The sequence below is a fragment of the Fundulus heteroclitus genome, chromosome 24, assembly GCF_011125445.2.
Source record: "Fundulus heteroclitus isolate FHET01 chromosome 24, MU-UCD_Fhet_4.1, whole genome shotgun sequence".
NCBI classification, from domain to species: Eukaryota; Metazoa; Chordata; class Actinopteri; order Cyprinodontiformes; family Fundulidae; genus Fundulus; species Fundulus heteroclitus.
In genome coordinates, this window is record NC_046384.1 from 15,206,879 (window position 1) to 15,226,975 (window position 20,097).

Sequence of the window (20,097 nt, forward strand, 5' to 3'; positions counted from 1 at the left end):
GAACAGTTTGAGAACGTCTCCTCCAGTCCAGTCCAGTAATGACCTTGCACCGGTGCAACCATCAAAGTCCATAAGGACATGGATGAGTAAATTTATTGTGGCGAAATTTAACTGGCCTGGAAAGAATCCTGACCTCAACCAACCGGGCAAGCTTTGGGATGAAAGATGGGCAGGCTGCAAGCAAACATTTCCAGTCTCAATGACGTCAGACTTCTCAGGTCATTTATAGACATTTTTGATTTGGAGTTAATAGGTCTGCGTTCCAAAAATTTGGTTAATCACAGTTAATGTATGATTTCATAATTAGGGATATTACTTTTCGACATAGGTCAAGGTGGGTTTGGATAACTTGTTTTACTTAACTCAATCATTAATTGTAACAATCCAAGGTGCACCCTCCTTTGAATAGGATGCTTGTTCCTCCCTAAAAGTCTAAATGCCAATACAATTTTACTTACTAGGAATTTACCTGTTTCTAGGAGTCGGTGTCTGCATTATGAGAAAGGTTCTCAACAGTCACTCTGGCACAGACACCTCTATGAGTTACCTTAAAAGGCATGTCTTTAAACTGCAGATGGAAATTTTTAATCACCCAATCACTCGTATACAGGGGTGATGTACAACAATCCCAGCTGAAATGTGCAAAAGCTTTGCAACAGGCCACCCAGTGTAGCGCTCTCTGTTCTGCACATCATCAATCTGGGTCTGCTTCCATCAAATCCACTCAGGGAAAGGAGAGACATTCAGCAGAACTTTCTGAGCTGATTGGACAAAACGACACCTAGTGCCCGCCTACCAGTGGCGGCTGGCCAGTAGGGGGCGCTCGGGCGCCGCCCCCTTTAAATCGTTTAGATAATAAATGATTTCTGAACTGCAAAGTACTTAGAAATGTATTTATTCATACTGTGTGTCCAATAGACATGTTAGAATTTATTAAAATAGTAAATACATAATTCTATTTAATTGCTCACATTGTGCACACTTCCTCCTTTCCTATGTGCAGGGCGCCGGTCTAATGGGAGTGAATGTAGGCACAGAAACTTGGGCAAGCACGTGATCTGAGGCTGACTTTTAATTGGTTATCTAGGTTTTTCCACAGGGCGCACTGCTCTGCGTCCCGGACACACCTATTCTGTTGCGTCATTACTGGTAGAGTGTCAGTACTGGCTAATTTTTTTAAAAACATTGTGTGATTGGACAATCCCTGATTCGACTCAGCTCAGCTGCAGTTCGTTAGGTTGATTCACGGTTATGCTTGCAAAGTTGAGTAGTTTCAAAATGAGAGAAAATTCTGTTTTGTCTTTACAAAAAAATGCTTTTACAAAGCGTTCACTTGAAGAAAAAAAACAGGATAAAGGAGCTTGGACCGGATCGTCTTAATTTACAAATTCAGCAGCAGGCAAGTGATCTCTCCACTCCATGGTTGGATAAAGCAGTGTAGGTAGTAGTCAGCCAGTGAAGAGGCGTCGGATACTCAGTGTAGAAGACCATGAAAGGATTGCTGCAGAGGTGAGTTGTTGTGGAAAATCACTGTTACACTGGTTTATTGTAATGTTATTTAATATATTAGGAAGATGTGCTTTGTAGTTAGAAATACCTTTAGTTGTGTCTATGCTGTGTAGGTATGTTGATGTAATGTTTGTCAGCAAGATATTTTATTATTTAAGTTGTACTGAAGTTTATTGGTAATGGGGAATAAAACATTTGGTTACTGAATTTTTGTATAATCTTGTCCCACAAAAATGCTGTAACACATTTCATAACACAGCCTTAAAAAATGGCAGCAAATGTTATTAAAATCAGGAAAACAATCTAGAAGAAGTCTTTTCAGAAACTGTCACGCTCTTGAAGATCCTCATCACCACACCCATGACCAGCAGAAGCTGAAAGGTGCTTTTCAACTCTGAAAAGAATCAAGACTTTTCTGAGAAACTCAATGACTCAGGACAGGCTGAATGCATTGGCCATGTTGTCAATGGAGAAAAGACTAGTCACAGAGATGACTGACTTTAACAAGAATATAATTGAGAAATTTGCTGGGCAGAAGGAAAGGAGGGCAAAATTCATGTTCAAATAGTGCTATTTTTTAAGATTTGTTTTGTTTGTTTTTCATTTGTTTGTTTGTGTGCGCCCCCCTCAGTTTTTTTAGCACCAGCCGCCACTGCCGCCTACCAAAGGTTGGTTTTAGCCAATCGCCGTATGCAATGAAAACGTAAGCAGCATGTGCCATGAGAGACCACGACAAGTAATTCTGGTCAAGGCACTTCTTGCTGTTCTTTCACAGAAATGGTGGGTTCAGATAAACCAGATGTGATAGACGACATATTTGCATGTCGCTCTCATTTGATTGTTGGGAAAACCACCTTTTACCGTCCGTTTGTAGCGGCATGTAATGGCATTTTTCATTTGACAGTTTCTCTCACATATGCTGTGTATCCCTGCAGCTCCTGTGGAGGCATCAAGGACCTCTTGACTGTTTCTTTGATTATCGCTCTCCTCGCTGAGGCAGTCAGTTTAGGCATCCGGTCATGTCTTAGTGAGTTGGCAGTTACATTAGGGTGTCTCCATTTTTTAGATGAATTAATCGATGCTTTGAGAGATGATGCAGGCTTGGGATGTTTTTAAAAAAAAAAGAAAAAAAAAGCCAACCCTGCTTTAATATGCAACCTTACCCATATGCATTCAGAAACTCAGAATTTTGTTTGTACGAAAGCTTTAAAGCCATGTATCGCTTTTCCATTTAATTCCATTACATGATAAAGGTGAAATGCAGAGACACTGGATTTAATTTAGTGGTCTAAGATTACATTTTCCTTTCACTTTAAAAATGATGCCCATAACTGTGTGGGAATATCACATAATACACCGCTATTTTATAAGGTTTATAAAGCTTTCATCTGATGCAGCATAAAGCCGCTTCAGGCTAAAGAAAAGCAGTGATGACGCAACTCTGCTCATGACGGTTTGCGGATATGTTGGGCACGCTAACGGCTAATGATATTGCTGCCTGACATCTATACATGCATGTACAAATGTGCCTGCGTTTGTGCGTCTCTTAAAAACTGCCCGTCTTCTTGTCTGTACGTTCATACGCATGCCTTTGGGCATCAAAAAAGTGACCTTGTCCTGATGTACAGAGACGTGTTCCCTGGCTGCGGTGTTGTTGCAGTGAGTCTAAACTACAAAAAGACATTAGGCTCTTAGATTCAGGCACTGAGTCGAGATGTTTTTGGTAGATCAGAAATTACTCACAGGTTAATTTATACTCCACATTTTCTTATTTTTTGCAGCTATAATTGAACATGATAATGATCACGCCTCTCTTAGAAGAGAAAGCCTTCTGCAGGATAAAGACGATCACAGCCACTGTTTATTCAGAGAACATCATGATTCACAATGACCTCAGTTGCCCCACGCTTCCTATTAGGGACGCAGAGGCATGAGCGAATCAAAATATTTCCATGGATTGTCTGACCTCACTTTGAGTTAGTGAGTCACAATGATCTAAAACAGTTTCCCTCTTATTTGCAAATCGCAAGCTTTGCTTTTCACTGTTCTCTCTTCGTGTGCTGTGTTTGCTCATTTGCTCATGTGTTTGCTCTTCAAATTTTTGTAACTAGAGTTGCAACTAAGGTAGTATATCTAATACTACCTTAGTTGCAACTCTAGTTACAAAAATTTGAAGAAACGGTGAGAAAGAGTATTGATTCTTGTAAGTATTAAAAGGTATAATTAATACCGTTAACAATATGTTTTCTCTCCTGTGCTCCTCCCTCCATCTTTTAAATCCGTCTCCATCTGCTCCATTCTTTAAACCTTTTTAGAGTATTTGCTTCTCCCAGAATAAATAGTTTATTCTCTGAGGCTACTTGACTTGACAGCTAAAATCCCCTGCAAAAACAAAAACCAGAAAAATGCCCCAAAATAGAGAACATACCTTCTCCCCCCGCCCCCACACCCTTTTAAATCCAAACTGAGCTGCAGTCACTAAGAATACCCATGGATCGGTTGCGGGTCTTCCTGATTAAAACCAGACCCTTCCTGACATGAATGTGACCCCACGCTCGAGAAGACTAGCGGTCAGAGTGAAATAAACCATAGTGCAGGCAAACTAGTACAATAATACAGGGTATTTTGTGTGTGAATGACTTAATGTCGACCATCTGATGACTGCTGTACACAACACTGACCAGCAGTACTGTTATATCTTAATGGTAAACCTGCCACATGCAAATAACCCCGATGTGTTTGATATGTACGTAACATTTCATGCGATGACCTCCAGCATCTGACCATTTGCATTTATTCAACCTGGGAAGCTGGCGGAGAGCCATTAAAGCCTTGTGGGTGTATCTGCACATATGTGCAAGGCGAATCCGTCAAATCCCAACTACCCACTGTGCCCATACCCCCAGGAAAGGTTGTTCAGTCCTAACCCTGTCGTCGTGCATCACCATGATGGTAGGAGACACATTCCAATCATTCCTGATAGTTAAAAATAAGATTATTTTTCAACTCTGACTGTATGCCCTTTCCTAAATTGAGATATGTGTGAGGGGGAGGGTAGCCATAAAAGGGAAATGCTGTACCACAAAAAAAAATGCAGCTTACCTAAAATAACAAATGAACAAGAAAGCTAAGTATCCTGACTTTACAGCTAAAATACTACAGAAATGAACAACAAAACACTTCTTATAAAGTACCTTGGTCACCTTTTGGATGTTGTATAGTGCTATATCTAAATGTTGATTTAAACAAAAAAAAATTATTAAGTGATTGAGAAAGGAGCTTTTAACATACAGGTCTACAACCACAGCCCCAAACGACTAACCTTCCAGAGCACCATGCAAAACACATACTGATCCTGAAATTACTGTTTTCACATTCAACACACACGCGCAGTGACTTTTAGATATACCATTCTAGTTTAGGTTGGACCTTTGTTTTGTCCTCAGAACTGCTTTAATTATTTGTCACATAGGTTCAATCAAGATGTCAGAAAAGTTCCTCAGACGTTTCGATCTACATCGACATGATTTCATCTTTTGGTTGATGAACATTTGCAGGGGAAAAAAAAGAGAAAAAAGGAAAGGGGAAAAAAGGAGAAAATGGAGAAAAAAGAAAAAGGGGGGAAAAAGGAAAAAAAAAAGGGGGGGGGGGAAAGTTGCAGGTGACTGGAAGCCTTTGATGCTGTGCTGTTTTGCTACTGTAGCCCATCATGTCTTGTTCATTTAGAGAGAGTATTTTGTAATGATTCATTATTTGAGCAACTGTTGCCTTTTTATCATCTAAAACCAGTCTCCCCGTTTCTCCTCTGACAGCATTAGAGTATTTTCATTCATAGATTTGCAGCTAACTGAATATTTAAATTTCTTAGACCATTTTGTATAAACCTGATGACTATCCCAGCAGATCAACAGTTTCTGAAATACTCGGACCAGCCCATCTGACACCAATAACGAAGTAACATTTATCATTTTCAAAGACTACGCTTTCTTCTCCATTGATGATCTTGATGATTGGTTTCAGTTTCAAAAGGTGTGTTTTCATCTCATCTAGATGCCTAAATGTGGTTGTTACCCGGAGTGATCTTTTAAATATTTAACTTCAAAATTCTGTATTTTCCCAAACCCAGTTGTGATATATAAACCTTTGAGTAAAAGAAAAAAAAAAAAAAAACACGTTTGGCAATGTTGAAATGTTGAGTCTGTTTCTGACTGAAAAAAACAAAATCATGAACAAGTTGGACAGAAACTCAGATTAAGTTGAAGCAAATTCACAGTTTTTCCCTCGCCCTATCCCAGACATGAGAAATTCTATGATTAAATGCTATACTTTGAGATTGTTTAGTTGTCTTGCGTCATGTGATCTGCACTTTCATAACACGCAATATAACAGGTGCAGCTAATAAAACAGCCCTGCAATCTAAATTTCTGCAACATAAAATGTCTTACTGTTGTCTTATTGTGCTGTCTGTTGAGATGCCTCATTGCATGTAGAGTCCTTGTGTCAGTGTCCTTTAATTCTAAATAGAGCTTTTGGAAATCCTCCAAAGAGAAGAATTACAGAAAACCTCAATCTATGAGATGTGGCGGTGGCATAATGGAATCAGTGTGTGACCTTCAAAGCATAATACTTTAGTTTATGAGCAAAACACCTGAGTGTTTTGAAAAAAAGTCAATGTGCAACGCTGCTTAAAATGGATTAAGCATGATTCTTAGAACAGGTGCAACTTTTAAAAAAGAAATGCAATGACAAAAATTGTAAGTAGACCAAGTAACAGAACCCAGTCATAACGATGCATAACGAGTGAATGAAATCACCAGCCCTGATCCCAAAATCCAGCAAGTGGTGAAAATTACAGTAAAGTACTCAAAAACACATCACACAAAAGTGCTTACCAGCTTCCAAAAACAAACACTGCCAAAATAAATAAAAAAATAAATAAATGCAATGTTCACAGAGCGCAGCACCAGATTAAATCACCGAGCATGATCCCACAAAGCTATTAGTACAAAAAGCTTATTTACATCCTCTTACTCTGCAAATAAAATAATCCAGGATGGTGCAGAATCCCCCCATAAATGTGTGGAAATTCCATAAATTGTTCAAAAACAAAGCTGCACAGTCAGGCAGCACCAGTGTTGCCTTGCATTATGGAGGTCCCAGGCTGAGGTCTTTCATGTTTTTCACTATGTATTCTCTCCAGATACGCCGGCTTTCTCCCACAGTCCAAAAATACTGGGTTGGGTCAAGAGGTCTTTCTAAAATGGTCTTTGGAATGAGAGTGTGTGTTTATTGTTATGGGTCCGTGTGTTGCCCAGTGATGGACTGCACATATGTTCAGGTTGCACCATTTTCCCAATGATTGTAGTCCATAAAGAGGAGTTTAGCTTTTTGTTCTAAAGTATGTCGCTCATTTCCAATTATTTAAGGCTGCTTTATGTTACTTGAAGCATCCCATAGCACAGACTGCATTGCACCGATACAATGGGCCACATTTCTTTTTGTCCTACTGGTCACACGTACCATTCCATGTGTTTTGGATGACAGGTTCAGAGAGTGGAGGGGGGGAATATTGCTCTTACTGAGAACTGATCCGAGATGGAAAATGTTTCTGGGTCCCTCGCCAAAAAAGAAAAATTCTTTGGCAGTCCCCTTACCTACAACTGATCCCACTCCAACCGCAAGACACTCGCATAGCCAGCATTCTTACAGTGCACGCTTTGTACCATGGTGAAGAACTGAAACTAAAGTAGCCCTTTTAGATCACTACTTGTCACGTTAACCGTAAATGGATGACATTAAACTGCCAAATAATCACTTAATTTCTGTCTATTTAGTCATGGTTTTCGTTTTTTCCATTTGCCTTCTAATATTAACCAAATTCAACTCAGTTTAGTAACAGTGGGAATTTTGTTTACAATGGATCGAGTGTACTGAACACAGAGTGGAGTGAGAGCCACAGACATTTGCTAAGTAAAACACACTGTTCTAGCCACAGGATTCATTTTTACCAGTGCCAAATCCCTTATCAAATTATTTATTATTCAACAGCGGGCGTGCTCCAGGCTTACATGCACTTATATCACTTAAGCTGCAAACTTCAAAACAAAAGGTTTAGTCTGTTTTCATCTATTTTGCTGTTATGTGCAATTGCCAGGATGAGGAGAACTGTGGCGTCCAATCATATAGCTCATGAGTGTTGGGGGGCATTCAAGCGAACATTGCAGTTATAATGTGCAGATTGCCTTGTGTGGGACTGACTTGAATCTTGGAGATTATTTTAAGCAGCTTTTCTTGTAGGCCATATAAAAAAAAAAAAAAAAAAAAAAAAAGCGAGGGAGATTTCACGAGGAGCAGCCAAAACAGCGGAGGTTTTAAGGTGGAGGGAGAGCCGCTATGATGTCAGGGAAACACTGGGAAAAAGATGGTCGGCGATTCGTCTTACTGAGGGCGTTTAACTGATGCGGGAGTGACTTCTTTTATGGCTCCTATTCACCTTGAATCTGCTGTTAAAAAGGTCAAAACTGCTTTATTTGACAGACATATGTTTCATTTTAATTCGCCATTTGTTTTTACTTCAGCAGTTTATTACAAAATGTCAGCTCTGAAGTTATACATTTGCTCCAGATAAATAACATTCCCATAATACTGTCCTCCTTGGTGCATAAAATCATAACCTACTTTTGCTTTGAGCCTCCCGAATGTAAACCTTGTTGCAGCTGGATGTAATCGAAGCTTTTAATGGCATTGTTGTAAAATCGAGGATTAAAGTTAATATATTATCAGCCACCATTATAGCCATACAAACAAAAATGGTTTAAATATCCAACACCAAAGTCACAATTTGTATTACAAAGCAGATGAGAGCCTTAGGCATCAAGGAGACCAAAAGCGGGAAAAGCCCTTCCACACATGGACGACACAATGTTTGTGGCAGTCCCATCTTGAAGCCTGTTACTCTTTATGCCTGTAGACAGTTAATAGATTGTTTTCTTGATAATACCTTTTTTTTACAGGAAGGCTGTGTGGCTGTTAACTGGTGATCTAAAAACAGACATAAGCATTTCTGCTGCAAAGATCATCTTTGGAGAAACAGTGATTTCCACTGAAGCAAACAAAGGCAGGGAGGATGAATTTGACCTTACTTGTTAAAATTTAATTAAATTTTATTTATATAGCGCCAATTCGCAACACGTCGTCTCAAGGCACTTTACAAAGACAAATTCAATCAAATCATACAGATTGGTCTAAACTAAAGGCTTCCTATCTAAGTAAACCCAGCACATTGCATCGAGTCTGGAAAAGCAGCGTTCACTCGTCCTGAAAGAGCGTAGAGCCCCAGTGCATCCAGAACTTGGACCCAAACTGTGTAACTTGTAAAAGCCGTCAATCCCTTGAAAACACTTAGTGTTTGAAATAATTTGAAATTTTGATTTAAAGGAGCAATAAGCAAAATTTTATTATTTTAGATGGAAGGAACTAGAAAATAGTGATGTGAAGAACTAAAAGTAATAGTTCAGATGGACTGCGGTATGACGTCACACCGCATCTCTCCGTGTTGCTCTCCCGTCTCGTGCGTGTACGTGTATGTGAACAGCTGCCACTCCGGGCTCAGCCCCTCCATGCCCTCAGAACGGTAAGGAGGGTCCGGGTTGCAGTTGGAATCAAGTTAGATAGAGGGGCGGCTTCTCACACATCTTGTTTTGGTTTACAGACAGTGCTCAAGCAGCACCTAGTGGTGAACTATTGCCGATTGCTCCTTTACGGTAAGCTACAATTTAAATGACCAACATATAAAAACAGTGACTGCTGGAAAATTGACATTTGCGCATTCACACCATAGTTCGCCAAATTATGCTGACGAAGCAGCTACTGTGGAAAACGTGCTGATTATGACTGTGCACATCAGTAACAACGATGGTCAGAACTGGAGCAAACATTATGCTGGCTACCTGAATTCTGACAGAATCTTTGTCTTAAATTACAATTTTGGTTAGAATAGCTACTGAGGTACGTTTCAGCTGGACAGGCCTAGACGCATAGCTTAAATTCCCGTATAGGGTTCCAGTTCGTTAGGTCTGATATGTCAGCATGTATTATAGTGTAAATATCAACCGGTGATTATTACTTTTGTCTTCTTTTGCTGTAGAGTTTTGTATTGGTGTTTGTTGATAAGTGTTGTAGGTCACTTTAGTTCCAGATTGCCTTTACACTTTTGTTCTTTCACACTTATTTTCTTCATTTTCAGACAAGGAAATGAACATAACTACCAAAACAAAGCTGAAAAGAAAAAAGCAGTATAATATTAATGCCCATTACTTCATATGTGTGGCAATTTGACTGCTGAACATATTTATTGCAATATAAAGTACCATAATATCACCTAGTGTTTGCTTCATTGCAGCTGCAACTTTAATTGGGCACAGTGCGTCTTAAAATCTGGTGGTCTGAAAATGAAACAGCAATATTTATGAATGCACAACTGAATGGTGACTAAATTAAAAGCCTTCCTGTTTAAATATTTACAGACATTGTCTACAAGAATAAACAATTTTGAAACAAAGGAAAAGAAAAGCCAGAATATAAGAGAATATTTAAGCCTGAGATCAGTATTGTGACGCTTTGTCCTGTTTTTTTTCCATAGTTGTTGGGTTTAAAAAGGCACTGAAATTTTTCTAAAACACTTACAGCACACACATTTGGGGCAAAGTTGCGCTCACAGTTAATCTTTTGCAGCACTCATTCAGTTGCCCCTTTTTCATACATGCATTAGCAAAATAAGTGAAGGTTAAATTTCCCCATTTTCCAAACTCTAAGCAATGAAATTAACAAAAAAACAAAAAGATCAAGACTATTCTTACGGTGGTATGTGAAGGGAAGTACAATAAGGAAGGTTTTTTGTGTACCACAGCTCATACACACGGTCGATATTCAAAGTGCTTTGTAGGAGAGCATGAACTACCAAAATAAAATGAAAAATAAAAAAACGCTCCAAAAATAGAGAAAATAAAATAGAGAAAAGCATTAAATAACAAGGATACTCTACACATTTAACACAAGATGTAAGAATGAACTGGTCAAATAATCCTAGACCTCTACTGTAAAGATTCAGTAAATGTTATCTGCCAGGTTTTACGAGTCAGCAGTTTCTCAATGTTCCTAAGAGGATGTACCAGAGCTAAGGGGCATTTAAAGCAAATGCTGCCTCTCCTCTTCAGTTCTGATCCTGAGAGCACTGATTAAAATGGTCTCTGATTATTACAGCTGTAAAGTTTGTACATAGTTGCCAAGTAAATGCAATGTATTCTGGCTTTGATCATATATTGTAAAATCATTTAAAAATCTGCTTAAAAAAATTGAAAATTAGTCCAACAAATAAAGGGATGAGGGCTCTTGAGTATATCTAGAGCATCATGACTTGATCATCTTAATCAGTCCACTGTGTTAAACAGTGTTGAGTAATTTAAATGTTTTCAATAGAAAAACATAGGCAAAAAAGCCCTTATGTAGTGTTAAATATAACAAGGCGTGTTTTGAATTTACCAAAGGTATGTAGGCGATGCCCTAAATGTATTGAAGGCAGTGATGCCATGTCTGGTGCAAACCCTATGCGATTTCCACATCAAAAGAACACCATCTTCACAGTGCAACATGGTGGTGGCAGCATCATGCTCTGGAGATGTTTTCCAGTAGTTCAGACAGGAACCCTGGTCTGAGTTGAGGGAAAATGGATGGTGCTAAATACAGGGATATTGTTGAGCTAAATCTGTCAGACTGCCTGATTTGAGAACTGGTAAGGAGGCTCACTTTCCTGCAGGACAATGACCCGAAGCATACCGCTGAAGCAACAGCGGTATGCTGGTTTAGGGGTACCATTGAAATGTGCCGGAATGGCCTAGTCAAAGTGCAGACCCCAATCCAATTCAGCATCTGGTTAGATATGGATGGTTTTCAGTCATGAACAGGCATGTTCATGACAGAAACCATCCAACATGAAGGAGCTGAAGTAGTTTTACATTGAAGAATTGGCAAAAATAGCAAAATTCAAAGGGCCATATCATGCAAAATCCACTTTCTTAGCCCTTAAATACATTTTGTTGTGTACTTGGAATCTCTAGGATTGCAGCAAATTTTAATGTCTAGGTGTTGCGTTGACATCTCTATGGTCTTTTTTGGGTCATACTTCACAAGTCATTCAGTTTTCTCTGTTTTCAATAATATTATGAGCTTTTACATCACAGTATTTGCTGCTAAACAAACTTGTGAAGGTCCACCTTACCAATTTCGCGAAACCACCATTTTTATTTCTTTAAGTAATTTTGTAGTCCAAGCTGAACTAGTGTCATGAATCCTGCCTCTTGTCTTGTTTTTTTGGGCTGGCTGTTTCCCACATTCTGCTCTGCTTCTCTTAACTAGTTGGCAGAGCAGCTTCACCTGCCGCTGTTCCAATTACCTGCTAGTGGTTCCATCTTTGACTCTGCCGAAATATACCAGTCTCTCACGGCCAGTCAGCGCCGGATTGTCTCGTTGCCACGTGAAAGCTTTATTCCAGTACTTGTGTGCACCGCCTGTCATACCTGTGTGGATCCTGTGCTTGCCCTGTCCTCACTGAATACCTCATCACCTTATGTTTTGGGTCACGACCGGGACCGTTTCTAGGTTTGGACTCCTGTCTCGCCACCTGAACTGTTCTGCTGGTCCTGTTTGCTTGCCACCAGCCTGTTCAACTCAGTCATTTCTGCTGTGAGCAGCACGTCATGTGTACTGCTTTTGTTTTCTTGCTCACCCTGGACACTAGCCTACCATCTCAATACTTTTCGTTTTTGTTTCTTTTACAATAAACTTTATAAGCGCAACACCATTTCTGACTTGAATATCACGTTCTCTAGTTATTTCATAACAAGTGGATAAGAGTTCGGTTGCTGGGGGTTCGGTCCCCCAGCATCCTACAAAAATGGCTGAACGGGGTGGAGTGGAACGCTCTGCCACCTGGAGGGACGCAGATTTAGATTAAAAGACCACACCAAAACGAGACGCACCTCAGAATGGGTAAAGAGGGTAAAAGACGCAGTCACAGTGTATAAGTGTTAAATTCAGCTCTGACACAATATTCAACTATTTGTATGGCAAAAACAGCTTCTGGCATTTCAACTTAATGTATTTAGATTGTATGTGAAATTTAATTAAACAATGTAATGCAATTACCGTTTATTGGGTTAGCCATTCCTCTAAGCAGAGCTGTACAACACATCAAATCTGAATCAACATTGAAATATTATGGTTTGTAATATCGCAACTGCTATATTATATATATATATATATATATTTTTTTTTTTTTTTAAATGTGTATATATTTAACCTCTTTACAAAAATAAATTTGCCTTTTGGATAAACTTTTGATGGATTTCAAGCCCAAAACTGAAAGATTTTTGGCGACGAAAGACTCAATCTGTTTTGCATGACATTGTCCCCACAAGATGACAGTGGGTAATATTCAACGAAGTCACCCTTTTAAAATTAAGATGGCAATTTTGTATTTCTGAATATTGTCCAGGCCTCTCTTTAGGTTACAATTTAGAGGGGTTTGAATTTGCTGTGCTCCAATTTGACAAACTAAACCATGCAGTAAAATGTGCTCTCTCTAGTGTCCCTTGCCGCATCCTACGTATCCATTGGACCTTTTGTCTGAGGTCAGACTGACTTGTACCTTAGTTTGAAAGTGCCCAAGTGTGCTACATTTGCACATCTACTTTTATCATTGATTAAAATCAGCAGACGGGAACATTTAACATCAATCGTTATTTTGCCAACACATTGCCAGCCTGGCCTCCACCTCTCGGCAGCCAGTGATTGGCCTACTTAAAAGGCAGGGTTTGGCCACTGGCACATTTGAATACAGTGGAACAGGGAGCAAGGAATGAACAGACTGAGGGCGGCGGGAAGGAGGGGAAACAGTGAGGGGGCGGTGCACTACTTTGTCCCGTCTCTCTCTCTCCCTCTCTCTCTCTCTCTGTGTGCTGGGTCTGGATGGAAAAGCTTACACAGGCAGAGGAGGAAACATGTCATGAGAGGTGATGACACAGCCACGGAGACGTACGCATATCCTCACTGGCTCCTGGGATTGCTCCTCGCTGTTGTTTAAGCCGCTGCTGTCAACCTTCTTGCATCCCACAGAGGAGAGAGAAAGAGTGGGAGGCAGGGCAAACGAGAGCTGCCAGTCTCCCCCTACAGCTCTCTATCTTCCCATCTTTTTTCACTTTGTTCGTGGATGATGGGATTTTAATCATGTGGAAGGTAAGAGGAGCAGATGCACGAAGGGGTTTGCGTGGGTTTGTCACGACGGGCAGTTTGTGATCTTTTACTTAAGTTTGAGAGTCCCTGGGGGGATTCCTGCATGCTTCCACCCTCCATCTGAGTTCTGACTGCATTCTCTGTGGAACCAAGGAAAGGTGGCAGCTTTACAAGAATGATAATAACAGAGCGGTGGCTTTACAATTCCACCACTGAGCTCCGTAGACTAGTAGAAACTTCTGCAAACACAGTTGCTGGATGCATATAGGGCACCAAGTCTGCTTTTATCATGGGGAGCAGGAGTTATTTATTCCTGCTCAATTTGGCTCTGAGTCTGTTAAGTTCTTGACAACTTAATTCAACCCCCCCGATTATCCAGTTTCCTCTGATACTTTTGATATGGGGGTGGAGTTTGATTCTGTTTAGTCTCAAAGCCCAGAACACACATTTGCAGAGGGAAATGCCTTAAGGTTGTTTACACAGTGTTTGAATACTGGTTTTGCAAATGAGTTCAGTTACTTTCATTTTGATCATTAGAAGAAATTTAAAAACGTCTCAATGCAGTAAACGGCATGCCACTTAGTTATGGACACTGACCATAAGGGTTTAGGCTGAAGTAAAACTTATAGAGCCCATCTCATTTCAAAATTACCAACATGTACTTGCATTTATCAAGCAAACACAGAAGATATGCATTTTTTTTTTTGAAGTTGCCAAATTTTTGGGGATTTTTGACCCAGTTTAAAATCCGGTTTAGATCAAGTGCCTGTTCATCTGGACTGTGTAGCCCATTTGGTAGGGCATTATGTTAGCCTCAAAGAAGCTCGGAGGCTGTGTGCCGAGGCGTGTTTGGTACGCCTCGCTGCATGCGTGCCTTCTGTGTTGGAGTGTGTCACAGCTGCCCAGCACAAGCTGGGTGCTACCGCTCATCATTCTCACCTGCAATAGATCTATAAGACTAAAAATAACTCCTTTTTGAGGATGCAAAAGTTACATCTACCTCGATAAACAAAAACAAATCCGAGGGAAAAAAACAAAAAAAACCTTTGTTTGAGCTTTGGTTTGAAGCCGCCGTGTCGACCGATATAGCCACAACGGTATTGTTCCTTTTTCTTTTCCTGTTTTCACTGACATGTCTCGTTGAGACATTGTCAGCCTGGGCGGCCTTCAGAAAGAAGCAGAGCGGCACTCAGATCCCCCCCCCCCCCCCCCCACCTGTATACAGACCGTGGGAACTTTGCAGACAATTATAGCAAACAGCCTTTTCATACTTGCTTTCATTCCTTGTGGGAGTCCTCATGCAATTTATGGAAACTGAACTAAAGGCAAAGTTAGACTCTTGATCTTACTTAGAATCAAAGCTGCTACTTTGATCATTGTTGCTTTGATGATAAGGCGAAGCGAGCTATTGCTGACAGCATTTCTACCAGAAATATCCAGTTATCTTACCAATGTGTGGCTAATGTGATAAAACAGGGAGGTATAACTAATGTGTAACTGGTTAATTCAATCTTCAAAGTCACAGCAGACGCCTATTCCGGGGGCTTGAGGGGCTGAACTGCTAATAGCCATCTAAACATTCTTGAAATGAGACAAAAACACTCCAATACTTTTTTTTTTTAGTCAACGTCTCAATCCTCTCTAGCTCACTTCATTTTAGCCTCTCCAGTGCGTTTCTTAATCACCGGCCAAGTAAAATGACAGTATTGCTGTCATGGTAACTTTAGAAGTGGGACAATGGGGAGAGTTGGATCATTCAACCGTCCTGTGAAGGGGATAAGTAGGTCCTCTAGCTTTTTATTCCAACGTGTGAAGAAGTACCCACAGCAAGTTGCAGGGAAGTTGAAATTCAAACTTTTCTAAAACACTGCATTACACTTGTTACAACAAACACACTTGACTTACTGGACTACCATTCGTTCTTGTGTTTCCCATTTTTAATAGTGGGTCAGAACTGGGCCTCTGTGTTTTACACCGTATATAATTAGAGAAGAGCTTTTGGAGTAAACATCAAAGAGTCTTCAGAATAGGCATGAACAACACATGAAAAAAAGTCGTTATTTTATGAAACTATAGAATAACTTCTGTAATTCACAAAAAGTAGACATGGTCAAACTTTATGCATCAGCAAATTCTGCAGCAGTGGTGCACATGTGTGGAAGTCTATATATAACGTCCAAGAGAGAAGGTGGTCGAACCGCAGCATCTTTGTCCTGTGGGTGCCTGACCAATGTGGAGATGAAATTCTTTATTCGGCAGAGTCAGATGTACAGGAGGTTGATGCTGACGTCTTGTTTACCTAAAGTAGTGTATCTGCCTTGAAATGTAAGAGAGGGATGGTGGTATTAACAGCAGCAGTCACTGGTGTACAGACTAATGGGAATGATTACTGCTATAATGGTGGCATTTTACAACTTGCATACCAATAATCTTTTTTTTTTGCGCTTGTTTTAAGCCTAATTGGATCATTAGATTTTGAAGTGTTTTTCATTCAGTTTTTTTCACACTGGATTTTTCTTTGTTCAAAACGAAATGGCAAAGTTTGTAGCAGAGCAGTCAGGTTATGGACATTTGCACCACCAAAAAAATAAATTTCAAAGTATTAACATGGAAGGTGGAACAAAATCATGACCAAAAATGTTCAAATCATACTAAGTTTTTTTTTTTTTTTAAATAACCTGTCATTATTTATTATAACTATCTTCATGAACTGTTACAAACTTTGTTTTACTTTTAATTATTTCAAGCTTTAAAAAAGGGATATTCCACCAATTAAACTAGCAAAATCATCTTGTACTACACAAAAATAAACTGGCTAATAGAGACTGTTCATTTACGCTGGTCTGATGCTGGTGCACTCAACTATCCATTTGTTAGCCTGCTCAAGAATCACCCTTTTTCCTGTATTCAACTCAAACATTTCCTGACAAGAGGTAATGATGCTTTTCTGCGGTAAAGTAACCCTTCCAGGTTAGGGTGTGGGTTTAAAGCTGGACTTCCTTGGTGTGTGCAAAGCTCAAAGATGGTTTACCCGGTTGTATTGACAGTGTTGACTCATAGGGAATATACTTTGATGTCACAGAGTTATGCTACCAGTGCAATGCCTGGTAATGAGCTAGGGGACATTACTTAAGAAAACCACCACTGTTCCTCGTTTAACAATCCTCTCAGTGCCCCTCAATTGATCATTCACCTTTTAAAAGGGTATGGCAACCATTAACATTTCCAAACAAACAAAACTTAGTAGTAAAAGTACGTATGATTAAATGCTGCTTGAAACCAATGAGGTAGAAGTGGAAAAAAAAAAAAAACTACAGCTACATTGAGATAATGTCTGATTGACCTTGATATTTATCATGACAAGCTTGTCATTGTGTTGTGTGTGAAAGAGCTTTTACATCATGATTGTACATTTGTACCAATAGTTCCAAACTGGATAGAGAATAAATCAACAACATGCTTCTTAATAAAATCGGGTAGTAGGTTGGTACTGTTCGTAGGTATGTTGTCGCATTAGGAAGTTTATTTTCTATAAAGGATTGTTCCTCAAGCTAGCTGTCAAAACCAGGGTACGTGAAGTCATGAAAAAGTCCCATTTGTTTGGCAGCATTCATGGTAACCAACGAAACAAAGAACCTTTACTGAGTGACAGACATGATACATAAGATTTGTAAGCAATGCAGGAAATGATTGGCATGTATCGCCACCGACTCCTGAGACTGAAGTTAGCTTCTGTTTCTTAGCTTCTTACAGCTCTAAACTAAACGGCTAATTCAGTGTTTAAGGGATTTTGACTACATTTGATTATTTCTAGTAGAAAATCTAAAATCTGTTCTAAATACAGATTGTCTTACATACAGCTCATACTTTTAAGGACTTGGTCTTAATTTTTAATTGTGATTGCAAACTTAATTTTTTCTTCATCTGTAAGATTTTTACTCCACTTGTCAAAAAGAAAAAGTCTCTATATTCCTCAAACTCTTGTGAACATCTTGTTAACATCAACAGGACCACCCAAATGAGTTAATAAGGGGGCAAATCTAAGATCTTTATCAGATCTCTATCATAACATTGCTCATATTACAAATATCTTAGAGGTTGAATCCATTTCAGGGTCCATTAAGAACAGCCTTCAAAGCAAAATACTGTATGTTGGGAGTTTACTTGCAGAACAACTGAGTTTTCAGCACATTTTGAGGTTAGCGTATCTTTAAGGGTATAACGACACATCTAACTCTCAAGACAAGATAACACGCTATATTGGGTTCACTACAAAGAGATATGGACCCAATGAGGCTTTAACAGGTAAAACAAAGGTCATAATAAGTCAATATTTTATGTAATTGTTTTTGCAATGTAAGGATCCCCTTTGTCTTGACAAACATTTGGCAGATTAACATACCATGTTTTAATACATATGTAACATACTGTATGTAGGTGATCATACGTGTCCCAGTTCATTATTGTTTTGTAAAAAAGTCCAAGTGCCCAGAGAAAACCCAAAAGGCTGATACTTCTATTTTCCTGAATATAAGATCCACAGAGTGATTAATTTATGCAACACAGTACATCATATTGTTTGCCAAGGGTCTGAGATCAGACATATTTAACTCCTATAGAAGTCTTATCAGTCCCTAAAGTCTATTTTCATCCTTTAAGCTTCTCAGGAAACGTGTTGGTCAGTGCAATCAACTGATTTCACTCAATAAGTGTGGAAATATGTCTTGTTGTGTCTGTGTTATGTTTTCTTTGTGCCTCCTGAGCTAGAGTCAAAACAAAAAAAAAATGTCACTATGGTAACACATGGTGAAAATAAAGATTCTTGAATCTAAAGTAGTTTAGAGTAATTAAAAACTGAATGAGCCAACTTCAATGTCATGAGGAGCCAACAGTCAATGAGTCTTTGTATTTTAACAGCACTTCCAGTTTTATCATATATCGTCTTTCACAAAACGGTGCGAGCCAAATTATTTTTTGGTACTGATGAAACAGTCCTGTCTGCCAATAATAGTACTTCCTTGTTTAACTTCAAAATAAGACATACAGTATTTGAAGGATGTAGGCACTTTCCTTTACGTCCAAGGATCATTTAAATAGTTTACGCTTTGTCAGATTATTTCACATGCTGACAGCAACTTGATAGCGTTTTGAGAGAAAGATTTCACTTTGATGAGACTTACTGTGGGGCTTTCATCTAAAACCTCACAGTAGAACCCCAGCAAGCTCAATCACATGGCAGTGGCAAACTTCTCTTTGAATTAGGAGCAAAAGCTTTTATGCCACACAAATTTCACTTTGTAACCGACTATTGCTTTACTCTCCCCTGCCCCCAGTTGTTTACATCAGTTGTGAAAGTGGTGCGTGCTGCATCCCACGAGCCGTGCAGCAGCCGTATGCTTTGGCCTCATCCCCCTCCAGAGCTCTGCTCGTGCACGCCACACATGCTACATCCCGCTCTTTCAAACGTTAGCCAATCACGGCAGCAGAGTTAGCTTTCTAGAAATAAGTGCAACATTATCACTTTCATCAAAGTGTTACTCAGTAATTGTGGTGGAGGAAAACTAAGAAACTCCTGAGAGTGAGAGTGGGGAAGTTTCTGTTCTACTTTCCCTCCCATTTCCAAAAACTCTTCTCACATAAAATAGAAGTAGGTGATTGACCAAATACTAAACCCCGTTATATCAGAAAGTTATACACAAGAAAACCTAAGCAGGTTTTGCATACCTGACATCACACTTTCCGCCATACAGCTGTGTCTAAAATTATTTAATGCCCACTGCATTTTTTTTTTTTTTTTGCTAAATCAAGTTAAATTGTTCAGGTATTTGCAGACAAATTGCACAGTGCAGTTTAAATGAATAAAACTAACATACGTTTTTATCTCGATCCAACTAGAAAACAGTTTGGACTTCGGTCTCAAAATTATTTTACTCTGATCAGACACATCTGCAAACCAGTTGTGGTTTCAGGCACGGCTGAGTCAAGGCCTCATCAGTTGTACTAGTACGCTTGAGACAGAACACCTAACATACCTGGAATCTTGACAATTTCATTGCATTTTAGAAATATGGCTCAGTCAATAGAAATATCCAAAATGTTCAGAAAGGAGATTAGGAGAAGGATATAAAGATATTAACTGCCCTGAATTTCCAGAGATATGATTGGAAGAATAATTCCATCCATCCATCGTCTTCCGCTTATCCGGGGTCGGGTTGCGGGGGTAGCAGCATCAGTAGGGAGGCCCAGACGTCCCTCTCCCCAGCCACTTGGGTCAGCTCCTCCGGGGGAATCCCAAGGCGA

At 39.5% G+C, this 20,097-nt stretch overlaps 2 protein-coding genes across 4 annotated transcripts in view; one reads left to right on the plus strand and one right to left on the minus strand.

Annotated features, from left to right (window-relative positions):
* The window catches only part of LOC105921538 (MSL complex subunit 3), a 227,694-nt gene that overhangs the window by 148,453 nt on the left and 59,144 nt on the right, over positions 1 to 20,097 (minus strand). The window contains exon 1 of one of the 2 annotated variants that reach the window (XM_036128047.1): positions 6,541 to 6,606. The exons of the other annotated variant lie outside the window; for it this stretch is intronic. The gene's annotated coding sequence lies outside the window, so the exon portion shown is untranslated. Of the gene's footprint in view, positions 1 to 6,540; positions 6,607 to 20,097 lie in introns of those variants that run through there. 2 annotated transcript variants of the gene reach the window in all.
* LOC105921530 (E3 ubiquitin-protein ligase Midline-1) overlaps positions 1 to 20,097 on the plus strand; it is a 74,557-nt gene that overhangs the window by 16,514 nt on the left and 37,946 nt on the right. The window contains exon 1 of one of the 2 annotated variants that reach the window (XM_012857325.3): positions 13,511 to 13,800. The exons of the other annotated variant lie outside the window; for it this stretch is intronic. The gene's annotated coding sequence lies outside the window, so the exon portion shown is untranslated. Of the gene's footprint in view, positions 1 to 13,510; positions 13,801 to 20,097 lie in introns of those variants that run through there. 2 annotated transcript variants of the gene reach the window in all.